Genomic DNA, 12,192 nt, shown 5'->3' with positions numbered 1-12,192 from the left:
ATTCACCCAAATTATTGTGGGAAGCTTGTGGAAGGCTAACAGAAATGTTTGACCCAAGTTAAACAATTTAAAGGCAATGCTACCAAATACTAATTGAGTGTATGTAAACTTCTGACCCACTGGAATTGTGATACAGTGAATTATAAGTGAAATAATCTGTCTGTTAACAATTGTTGGAAAAATTGGTTGTGTCATGCACAAAGTAGATGTCCTAACCGACTTGCCAAAACTATAGTTTGTTAACAAGAAATTTGTGGAGTGGTTGAAAAACTAGTTTTAATGACTCCAACCTAAGTGTATGTAAACTTCCGACTTCCCGGAAGTTTACATACACCTTAGCCAAATACATTTAAACTCAGTTTTTCACAATTCCTGACATTTAATCCTAGTAAAAATTCCCTGTCTTAGGTCAGTTAGAATCACCACTTTATTTTAAGAATGTGAAATGTCAGAATAATAGCAGAGAGAATTATTTATTTCAGCTTTTATTTCTTTCATTACATTCCCAGTGGGTCAGAAGTGTACATACACTCAATTAGTATTTGGTAGCATTGCCTTCAAATTGTTTAACTTGGGTCAAACATTTCAGGTAGCATTCCACAAGCTTCCCACAATAAGTTGGTTGAATTTTGGCCCATTTCTCCTGACAGAGCTGGTGTAACTGAGTCAGGTTTTTAGAGCTCCTTGCTTGCACACGCTTTTTCAGTTCTGCCCACAAATTTTCTATAGGATTGAGGTCAGGGCTTTGTGATGGCCACTCCAATATCTTGACTTTGTTGTCCTTAAGCCATTTTTGCCACAACTTTGCAAGTATGCTTGGGGTCATTGTCCATTTGGAAGACCCATTTGCGACCAAGCTTTAACTTCCTGACGGATGTCTTGAGATGTTGCTTCAATATATCCACATAATTTTACATCCTCATGATGCCATCTTTTTTTGTGAAGTGCACCAGTCCGTCCTGCAGCAAAGCACCACCACAACATGATGCTGCCACCCCCGTGCTTCACGGTTGGGATGGTGTTCTTTGGCTTGCAAGCCTCCCCCTTTTTCCTCCAAACATAACGATGGTCATTATGGCCAAACAGTTCAATTTTTGTTTCATCAGACCAGAGAACATTTCTCCAAAAAGTACGATCTTTGTCCCCATGTGCAGTTGCAAACCGTATTCTGGCTTTTTTTATGGCGGTTTTGGAGCAGTGGCTTCTTCCTTGCTGAGCTGCCTTTCAGGTTATGTCGATATAGGACTCGTTTTACCTGTGAATATAGATACTTTTGTACCTGTTTCCTCCAGCACCTTCTCAAGGTCCTTTGCTGTTGTTCTGGGATTGATTTGCACTTTTTGCACCAAAGTACGTTCATCTCTAGGAGACAGAAGGCGTCTCCTTCCTGAGCGGTATGACGGCTGCGTGGTCCCATGATGTTTATACTTGCGTACTATTGTTTGTACAGATGAATGTGGTACCTTCAGGCGTTTGGAAAATGCTCCCAAGGATGAACCAGACTTGTGGAGGTCTACAATTTTTTCTTAGGTCTGTGCTGATTTCTTTTGAGTTTCCCATGATGTCAAGCAAAGAGGCACTGACTTTGAAGGTAGGCCTTGAAATACATCCACAGGTACACATCCAATTGACTCAAATGATGTCAATTAGCCTATCAGAAGCTTCTAAAGCCATGACATCATTTTCTGGAATGTTCCAAGCTGTTTAAAGGCACAGTCAACTTAGTGTATGTCAACTTCTAACCCACTGGAATTGTGATACAGTGAAAGTGAAATAATAAGTGAAAAGTGAAATAATCTGTCTGTAAACAATTGTTGGAAAAATGACTTGTGTCTTACACAAAGTGGATGTCGTATCTAACTTGCCAAAACTATAGTTTGTTAACAAGAAATTTGTGGAGTGGTTGAAAAACTAGTTTTAATGACTCCAACCTAAGTGTATGTAAACTTCCGACTTCAACTGTAAATAAGGTATTTCTGTTTTGTAGTTTTAATACATTTGAAAATATTTCTAAAAACCTGTTTACACTTTGTCATGATGGGGTATTGTGTGTAGATTGATGAGGGAACAATTAATTTAATCCATTTTAGAATACAGCTGTAACGTAACAAAATGTGGAAAAAGGGAACTGGTCTGAATACTTTCCGAATGCACTGTACATACAATACTGTTACACTTTCCTACGGAGCAGCAAGGAGAACTGCTCCTCCTTACCTTCAGGCTATGCTCAAACCCTACATCCCAACCCGAGCACTCCATTCCGCCACCTCTGGTCTCTTGGCCCTCCCACCCCTACTCGAGGGCATCTCCTACTCAGCCCAGTCAAAGCTCTTCTCTGTCCTGGCACTCCAATGGTGGAACAAGCTTCCCCCTTGTCAGGACAGAGGATTCCCTGCCCGACTTTCAAAAACGTCTGAAACCCTACCTCTTTGAAGAGTATCTTAAATAACTCACGGTTCCCCCGACGATGGTAACTTTGAATGATTAGGTGCAAAGTAGGCATAGACATTTTCTTACCTTTAATTTAACCAGCTAGTTGATTGAAAACATATTCCTTACAACAATGGCTAAGAAAAGACTTATGGCGGAGAGAAGTCAAATGAGCCAATTAGAAGTGCCATTGCTAGAGAAATAAGCATTTCGCTACACCTGCGATAACATCCCCAAGCAAGAGGGCGAGAGGTGTGGAGAGTGGGGAGAGGTTTACAGATATGGGTGTTGACTTGTTGAAATCCATCAATGAAAGGCTTGCCAAACTTGAAATCTTGGATATACTACGAGAGGACATCAATGCATTATGTACCAGTCTAGAATTCAGCCAATGTCAGATTGATGATCTAAGTACTGTAGACTCTATTCATGGTAAGGTGGAGGTGGTGCAAAGGGAGAACAACTTAAAGAAACCTTGCTTGATGTACAGTGTCAATCAATGCGGGACAATCTAATCCTTTCAGGGATACCGGAGAATGACAACAGCAGAAGCTGTGAGGGCACTCTCCGAGACTTTATGTCAATTCAACTGAAACTGCCCACAGATGTCGTGCGTTATGTCACTTTAGAGTCTATAGAATGGGTAAGGCCTCTGGGAATAGGCCACAGGCTATTATTGCATGTTCTGAACATTTTAAGCAAAAGGAAATGGCAAAGAGCAGGGGCAGAGAACTCAGAAACACTGATTTTGGAATGAATGATCTCTTCCCTACGGACATCAATGAAAGGAGAAAAAACTCTGTATTCGATCATGAAGAATTAACGAGTCTCCTTGGTGCTGGATAAACTTTACATCAATGGGCAACTGTATCTGGACTCTAGAGTAACTCCCTGGCTATTTTAATCTCATGTTCAAATCTGAGTTTGTGTGTTGTAGTGTATCATGACAACTTCAACTATGACAAAGACATGCTCTATTGATCTTTACTGGACAAGGAAAGGGTTGCATATAGCTCATGTTAATGTACTATGTAGCTTTCCTAACAAAATACATTCATTTTTTAATAACTTGGTCAACATAAATCATTTTCATATTTTAGCTTTGTCCCGAAACGCATTTGGATGCCTCTGTAAATGATGGGCAAATAAACATTCATGGATATAGTCTACTTAGAAGGGACAGGAATATGAATGCACCTAACAGAACGAACTCTGAGGCTAGATGGGGGGCGATCAATTCACAAATGGTGTCCAGGGCACAGCTGGGAGCGGAGGGGGGTCGATAGCAGGCGGCAACAGTGAGAGACTTGTTTCTGGAGAGATTCATTTTTTTAATTAGAAGTTCGAGTAAAACAAACTTAGGGAGGAGGCTTCTGATGTTGACATGCATGAAACCAAGGCTTTTTCGGTCACAGAAGTCAACAAATGAGGGTGCCTGGGGACACGCAGGGCCTGGGTTTACCTCCACATCACCCGAGGAACAGAGGAGGGTACGGCTAAAGGCTATCAAAACTGGTCGCCTAGAGCGTTGGGGACAAAGAATAAAAGGAGCAGATTTCTGGGAGTGGTAGAATAGATTCAGGGCATAATGCGCAGACAGGGTTATGGTGGGGTGCGGGTACAGCGGAGGTAAGCCCAGGCACTGAGTGATGATAAGAGAGGTTGTATCTCTGGACATGCTGGTTATAATGGGTGAGGTCACCGCATGTGTGGGAGGTGGGACAAAGGAGGTATCAAAGGTATGATGAGTGGAACTAGGGGCTCCATTGTAAACTAAATCAATGATAACTAACCTAAACAACAGTATACACGGCATATTGACATTTGAGAGAGACATACAGCGAGGCATAAAGTAATCACAGGTGTTTATTGGGAGAGCTAGCTAGACAATAACGGGTTTGACAACAGCTGATCAACAGGTAAAATGGCGATGACTGGGCAGAGAGGGTCGGTTAACTTCACACAGAGCCTGAGTTCGCGGCTGGGGCCGCCAGATAAACAAAAAATAAACAGAATTGAGTACCGTGATTAATGGGCAGTCCAGCAGGCATCAGCTATGTAGCCAAGTGATCATAGGGTCCAGGGGGCAGCAATAGATGGAACAGGGAAGCCGCGGAGTTGTCGCTACTACGCTAGCACGCGTGCGACACGGCGTTTAAAGTTAGTAGCCCGGGGCTAGTAGAAGCGTCTGCTCCGACGTCCGACAGAGGCCGGTTGAAGGCACAGCGGATGGAGTATTCGTCGGCAGACCGGTCGTGGTGGTGCGGCGGGGCGCCGTGTCGACAAAGGATCCAAGCCAGATGGCGAAAGAGGTATTGTAGTTGTAGTAATTTAGTTTGCTAGCCGGAAGATGCGCCTGGCTCACGGCTAACTGGTGCTAGCTTCGGGGCAGGGGCATTAGCCACTATAGCCACTCGGTAGCAGCGGTGATCCTGTGCCAAGGTCCAGAGCTTACGGCGGGGATCCGGTGGAGTAGTGGTGGAAATCTGTCCTTTGTTCTGATGAGTCCAAATGAGAGATTTTTTGGTTCCAACCACATCTTTGAGAGATGCAGAGTAGGTGAATGGATTATCTCCAGATGTGTGGTTCCCACCTTGAAGCATGGAGGAGGTGGTGTGATGGTTTGGGGGTGCTTTGCTGGTGACACTGTCAGGGATTTATTTCGAATTCAAGGCACACTTAACCAGCATGGCTACCACAGCATTCTGAAGCGATACACCATCCCATCTGGTTTGCGCTTAGTAGGGCTATCATTTGTTTTTCAACAGGACAATGACCCAACACACCTCCAGGCTGTGTAAGGGCTATTTGACCTAGAAGGAGAGTGACGGAGTGCTGCATCAGATGACCTGGCCCCCACAATCACCCGACCTCAACCTAATTGAGATGGTTTGGGATGAGTTGGACCGCAGAGTGAAGGAAAAGCAGCCAACAAGTGCTCAGCATATGTGGGAACTCCTTCAAGACTGTTGGGAAAGCATTCCAGGTGAAGCTGGTTGAGAGAATGCCAAGAGTGTGCACGCTGTCATCAAGGCAAAGGGTGGCTACTTTGAAGAATCTGAAATATAAAATATATTTTGATTTGTTTCACACTTTTTTTTAGTTACTACGTGATTCAATGTGTTATTTCATAATTTGTAAATATTCATTATTATTCTACAATGTAGAAAATTGTAAAAATAAAGAAAAACCCTTGAATGAGTAGGTGTGTCCAAACATTTGTCTGGGACTGTATATAATATTTTTTTTTTACAAACATTTAAACATTTAATTCATTTCATTGCCCATTCTCAGTTCAACCTACATAGCTGGATAGATCAATGGAGATTGCTTAGCATGAGAGAAAAAAAGAGACATCTTGAATTGGAATCAGTACATAGGTGAGATGTATTCATTCAGAGCACAAAAATAATCTAACATTTTGCAGATGAAAGTCAATGAATGTCATGGCCAAACCAACATTATAGACTGCTTATGGAACAACAAAAAACAAAGAAAGCAGCCTGTGTGGAAGAACATCACGTGTTATGGTGATATTTATCAACAGATGAAGAGAGTGAACAACGTAATTCAGAAGTACAGAAACGGTGGCTAGGTTAATGACAGAACAATTGATGTCAGCTAGCTAACATTACGTTCTCTTCCAAGTCATCACGTATTGTTAGAGTCTCAGTGTGTTCTGTTATCAATCTGTGATGTAAGATTCAATCATTGATGCATGAGCTCCCATGTGCCACAAAAATCAGTGGGTAATTTACCTTTGTGGATGCTAGCCTAAGCCCATCACACTGCAATTTGTCATTGAGAGAGCATGTCCCTTCTAGACGAATTAGCATATTCTGATATAGTGACGTAGGCATTAAACCTTCTATTCATTCCATTTTCCAATCAAATATATAATTTGACTCTTTTCTCACCTAACAACAATTTTATTTTCTTCCTCAGAAGTGTTGTAGGCCTGCACGCAGTTACATATAAAATACAAACTAGCCAGGCCTAGAAAAGGGCAACATTTACAAGTGAATGCATAGCATAGCTGACATTATACCGTTGTATAGCAGAAAAGACAAGATTAAATAAAGATGAAATATTAGCGCTGAAATCTTATAAGAAAAACAGCCCATACGTCAGTTCCTTTTTTTTCAAGTTTCTCTTTTATTATATGAAATACCTGAATCGAAACTTCAAGTACACAAATTCTGTGAGAAAAAAAGGTTCCCTTTAAAACTTGTCATTTTAAGATGAACCTTTCCACTTCCCACAACTTTTATTTCTGGATGATACATTTGTTATGACACATCAGCATTCAGTATTCTACCGGAAGAATGGGCATTATTTCCAGGTTGTCCCCATTGAAAGTTAATTATGGACTTTTTCAGCTTGGTCCAGCACAATTGAGTTTGGTCCTCTAGAATCTATTGTGCTTTCAATACTGTACATGGGGAGAAGACACATCCGGGGAACAGACAATTTTGATGGGAACAAACTATAAACAAAAACAATGAATAATGTTTACAACCCAATGTGCTGCAGACCAGTCCAGCTGGTCTGGCCCTGTCCCTGACCAAGGCTCCTGAGGCTTTCACCTGGCTGTGACCGACTGATGATCCCTGACTCCACACAGACATTTATCACACACTTTTACATTATTAAGTTGTTTATTTAATTAGTTATTTATTTATGTGGACTGTACACTGCAATTCAGCTCTAAACTGCCAATGTTGTACACCTTGACAATAAACTAAAACATTGTGAATGGTAGAGTTATGGTATAGTACTTACCTGCTTTCGAATCATCAGACATACCGTGGATAATTTAATTTTACAATACACTTTTGCAACCATACCCATATGCCTATTGCATTGTTGGTGGAGTAGAGAGGTTATTTCTTGGTGATTTTTTATTTCTAGAGCGGCTATTTCTTTCTTGATCAAGACCTTTGTTAATCAAATAGATAACGTTGACGTACGACGCCTCCTGGCAACCATGTTCAAAGACCACCGCATTAATTCTTCCGACAACAACAGCCGAGTTGCTACCCCAAATTGCATGATAACAGTGCCTAAATTGATTCATCTCCACGGTCATTTTCTGTGGATTATTTCGCTGCTCTAACAAGGCAGTAAAGACAACGGGGAAAATATGTTTACAGATTCCCCGCAATCATGAAACGCCAGTGAGATAAGACTCAAGAACTGTCAGAAACGCGAAGAAACCTTTTTGCCCATCAAGACCTGAACCCAGACAGCTGTCAGGGTCTGCTAAGATCATTTCATCACTGGTAAATCAAGTCTGATCGATTTCGAGTTTAGTTTAACTGTTATGCTAACCAGGCGTTAACAGCAACACTAAATTAGCCAAAATTAGCTAGCTAGATAGCTTGTAGTCTAGCGTGTGTTGAGTGAGTTTCAAGTTTTAGGGAAGCATTTTTTTCACCATAAAAAGGCACCTTTATAACAAATGATTGCATGGCTATATCATTGCATTTGCAGACTAATGTAAGCCTACTGTTCCTAATGTGATGAGTAGATTGGATAGTGATAATTTAGGCTATTAATAAGCGCGTAGTGGCATAGGCTATATCAGATAAATATATTTCCTTTGCACAGGGAAAATGTGGTCTTTGATAAGCGTGATGCAATTCTACTGCACTTTACTCTACTGAATCTGACAACATATCAATAAAAACGAAGTTGTCTTGAATGCAACCATTTAATTTGACAAATGCTGGATCCCTTCTACCCATGACCATGAAAAGGGGAGAAGCAAATTATTCAATATGACGTCCATATCGCCTGGAGGACATTGTCCAAAACAACTCCATTGGTGATTATATATTCACATGATAACCCATTGATAATTTGCTGAGAACTTTATTCATAGGAGGGAAAATGTATGTACATTACAGCATAGGACAAAGGCCTCAATGGGATAGGACAACATGCTGTGTTGACTATTGTGTTTCAGCCCAACAATAGATGTCATCTTTATATGACACTAAAACCCCTGAATGAATTAAACACAACCAAACAATTTAAGAGCCCTGATGGTATAGGTGACCCAAAGAAGTGCTATTCTAACATCTAACATTTGTTTATGTACTGTAGGTTCACTAGCTGACCTCTATCAAGACACCCATGTCAACTGGATTCCCACTGTGAAGATGAGCAATGCTGCAGCAGCATGAGTTTCTACTTCTACTACTTTGTCCTTTTCCAGATATTTAAACAGACATCTCTGTTATATGAGATGGTAGTCATATGCTGTGCTTTGGTCAATCTGAATGATTCTGTTGTGCCATTTGAGTAGAGCACCTTTTTTAACTAGGCAAGCCAGTTAAGAACAAAGTCTTATTTACACTGACGGCCTAGGAACTGCCTTGTTCAGGGGCAGAACGACATATTTTTACCTTGTCAGCTTGGGGATTCGATCTAGCAACCTTTCACCTTGTCGTCATGACAAAAGTGCCCCCTTAAACCATAGGAATATAAAAAAAATATTTGGAACGTGTAAAATACTATTGCTTATGATATTGTAAACATACTGTACTTTAATAATAGGCTATTGTATGGGTGAAATAAAAAATCTCTGCTTTGCCTAGCCCCATTGAATAAAAAAGTATTTCTTATAGCCCAACTATTTTTTTTATTTTACAATTTAAACACATTTAGCATAGACAATGTAATTGTTGTGGTAGTCTTAGGCAAACCATCTTCATTATCACAGTAGCGCCTCCAAGTGACACTCAGACCTTCTGGGAGAAAAGTATCTGGCATTGAACTTGGTGGTAGTAGTTGTATGTTTGAAGAGAAGGATCCAATCATCTCCTACTTCCAGACATTTCACCACCTAGATTACAAGGGTTGGATTTGCACTAAACAATTTCATGTGAGCACAAGGCATGTACCAAATCTAGTATAATGATTAGCCTCACATTGTCTACTGGTATTGTTTTTATATTGAGAACATATAGCTAAACAATGTGAGTTAAGCTATTCTCTACTTCAAATGCACAATGTCAAGGGGTGCATTGCAAATTCCCATAAGGTTAATGCCATCATACTGTAGGGCAGTGGTTCCCAACTCCGGTCCCCTAGTACCCCCAACAGTACAGTTTTATTGTAGCCCCGGACAAACACACCTGATTTAACTTGTCAACTAATCATCAGGCCCTCTGAGTTGAATCAGGTATGTTTTTCCGGGGCTACAGAAAAAAATGTGCTGTTGGGGGGTACTCAAGGACTAGAGTTGTGAACCATTGCTGTAGGCCTATGGCTGCATTGGCATTGCATTCCGTTATCAGCTGCAAAATGGGTTCACATGGCTGATATCCTGAAAAAATTATGACAATCAAATAAAACTAATTGGAGAGCTTATGACAAGGTAATGTTCATTTGAGAATACAACACAGAAACAGACATTGGAGACCGATTCCCTTCCTCTCTTTATTGCAAGATTGTGATGTTATTAATCAACATCGAAACTAGTTTAAATACTTAACTTCAAAGAATCAACACTTTCATATCATTTAAAAGTGTACAAGTAAGCTAATTCATATGTAAAGTTTAGACATTTTAGTAACAAGTAGGTTATTACTAAATAATAATTTCAAGTGAAAAAATAAAAAAGTCAATACCAGAGGTGGCCAACCTCACTCCACTGATCCCTGATCTACTGGGTGAGTAGACTTCCATTCCAGCCCAGCAATAGCACACTTGATTATTAACTAATTGGGTTTGATACATTGAATCAGGTGTGTTAATGCTGGGCTGAAACAGAAGCGTGCACACCCACCAGGGTTGGCCTGTTCCAGTTGTAATAGGTTTATACATTGTGTGACTTTTAAACTGTATGTGCTAATATAGGTACACATATAATCCATGGTATACAATCATTCTCTTGGGACATTCATTGGGACCTCTTCATCTGCAGACAGGGTTTCACAGCTCTCTGTATCTGAGGACAGAAAACGTCAAAAAGAAACCTTACACTCAAATTATACAGTCGTGAATATTATGTTGCTATATCTCTCTGTCCTCAGCTTTTCTCGCTAGGGACTGGAACTGGAGAATATTTTCATAATGTCCTCCCACAAAGGTACATGCTCTATCCTGAGTAGCCTACTCTCCCTTCTCTGACAGCTGGAACTGCTAGCTAATCCTTTCACCCTCTTCCATGGCTGTTAGCTAGCTAACTACCTAGCTACAAATGCATTTAGAGTTACAACGATAAATACATCAAGATAGCTAGCTAACATGAAATTAGCTAACTGGTGATATTTAATTGACTTAGCTAGCTATACATTATGTAAAGTTAGCAGCTCAGTCGAGTTAGCCTGCACAAAAAGTTTCTGTAGCAAACCAATAATACACGGCTTTTGATCATTGTCAAAATATATGTATTTACTTGAATAAGTTCTCCCACTGCCTCCGTTTTCTGGGTCCTTACAAAAACGAAATAATGGGCAATCTTCCTGAAGTTTCAGGTGGTAGCAAAATGCAGCCAGCCATGTGTACGATTGGAGGACTTTCAACATGGCGCTGGTACGGTTGCTAGGTGATTTGTGACGCAAATGCTAGGCCTCTATAGTGCCTGATTGTCTTCCTGCAGCTGTCTCCTTAGTCTTATTCAAAGCCTGGCCTTTGGGAATTGAAAGTCGTTTTGATAGATAACACTATGTAGTTTTATATAACATGTCCATAACAAGTTTGTGGGTAAAAGCCTGTGTGGCGTTAAGAGGTCAGCAAAGTGTCACTGTATGTGTCATTTGAAAAACCCTGTGTGTCGAAATCGGTTGCAAGCCCTCAGCAGAACATGATGTTGACAGCCTGACAGACTATATGGCTATCTATGATACATGATTTGATAAAGGCTTTAAATAAGGCATTGGATTCAATGGATGACATTTCTATGAAAATATCCCTTCATGTATTCTATCTGTCATCATTACTCATGTGTATATGTTTGTTTTCTTACATTAGCTTGCTGAATAGCAAAATGCATTAGTGGACTACTCAGCACTAACACCACCAAGCCAGAAAACACAAGAGTCTTTTCAAATGTAATTCTTCAAGGCTTTTTGTCACTTATGTAAGCACTAATAATCAATATGGTTGGGGTTTTCAAGTCAACAACCTCAGTATTTTTGGTCTACACAACACTGTACATCACTGTTGGCCTACATACAGTGCATTCGGAAAGTATTCAGATCCCTTGACTTTATCCACATTTTGTGACGTTACAGCCTTATTCTAAAATTGATTAAATTAATTATTCCCTCATCAATCTACACACAATATCCAATAAGGACAAAGTGAAATCACTTTTATTTTTTTACATTTTTGCAAATTTGTTAAAAATAAAAAACAAAAATACCTTATTTACATATGTTTTCAGACCCTTTGCTGTGAGACTCGAAATTGAGCTCAGGTGCATCATGTTTCCATTGATCATCCTTGAGATGTTTCTATAACTTGATTGGGCTCCACCTGGGGTAATTAAATTGATTGGACATGATTTGGAAAGGCACACACCTGTCTATATAAGGGCCCACAGTTGACAGTGTATGTCAGAGCAAAAACCAAGCCATGAGGTTGAAGGAATTGTCCATAGGGCCCCGAGACAGGATAGTGTCGAGAAGGTCCCCAAGAACACACAGTGGCCTCCATCGTTCTTAAATGGAAGAAGTTTGGAACCACCAAGACTCTTCCTAGAACTGGCCACCTGGCCAAACTGAGCAATTGGGGGAGAAGGGCCTTGGT

General features: G+C 40.5%; 2 long non-coding RNA genes across 2 annotated transcripts; one reads left to right on the top strand and one right to left on the bottom strand.

Moving 5' to 3' along the window:
• The first annotated feature begins 7,218 nt into the window (after positions 1 to 7,218).
• Positions 7,219 to 9,061, top strand: LOC123741622 (uncharacterized). Its single transcript, XR_006769094.2, has 2 exons — positions 7,219 to 7,712; positions 8,539 to 9,061. It is a non-coding gene; the product is annotated as an uncharacterized LOC123741622 (long non-coding RNA).
• Positions 9,062 to 9,857: 796 nt separating this feature from the next.
• On the bottom strand, positions 9,858 to 11,083 carry LOC106599608 (uncharacterized). The gene is made up of 2 exons (XR_001327512.3): positions 10,838 to 11,083; positions 9,858 to 10,387 (listed from the first exon to the last, which is right to left on the bottom strand). It is a non-coding gene; the product is annotated as an uncharacterized LOC106599608 (long non-coding RNA).
• Positions 11,084 to 12,192: the final 1,109 nt, after the last annotated feature.

This window comes from Salmo salar, chromosome 03 (assembly GCF_965601325.2).
Source record: "Salmo salar chromosome 03, fSalSal1, whole genome shotgun sequence".
NCBI classification, from domain to species: domain Eukaryota; kingdom Metazoa; phylum Chordata; class Actinopteri; order Salmoniformes; family Salmonidae; genus Salmo; species Salmo salar.
The sequence above is the reverse complement of the archived record's forward strand: the minus strand, read 5'-3'. Positions and strand labels throughout refer to the sequence as shown.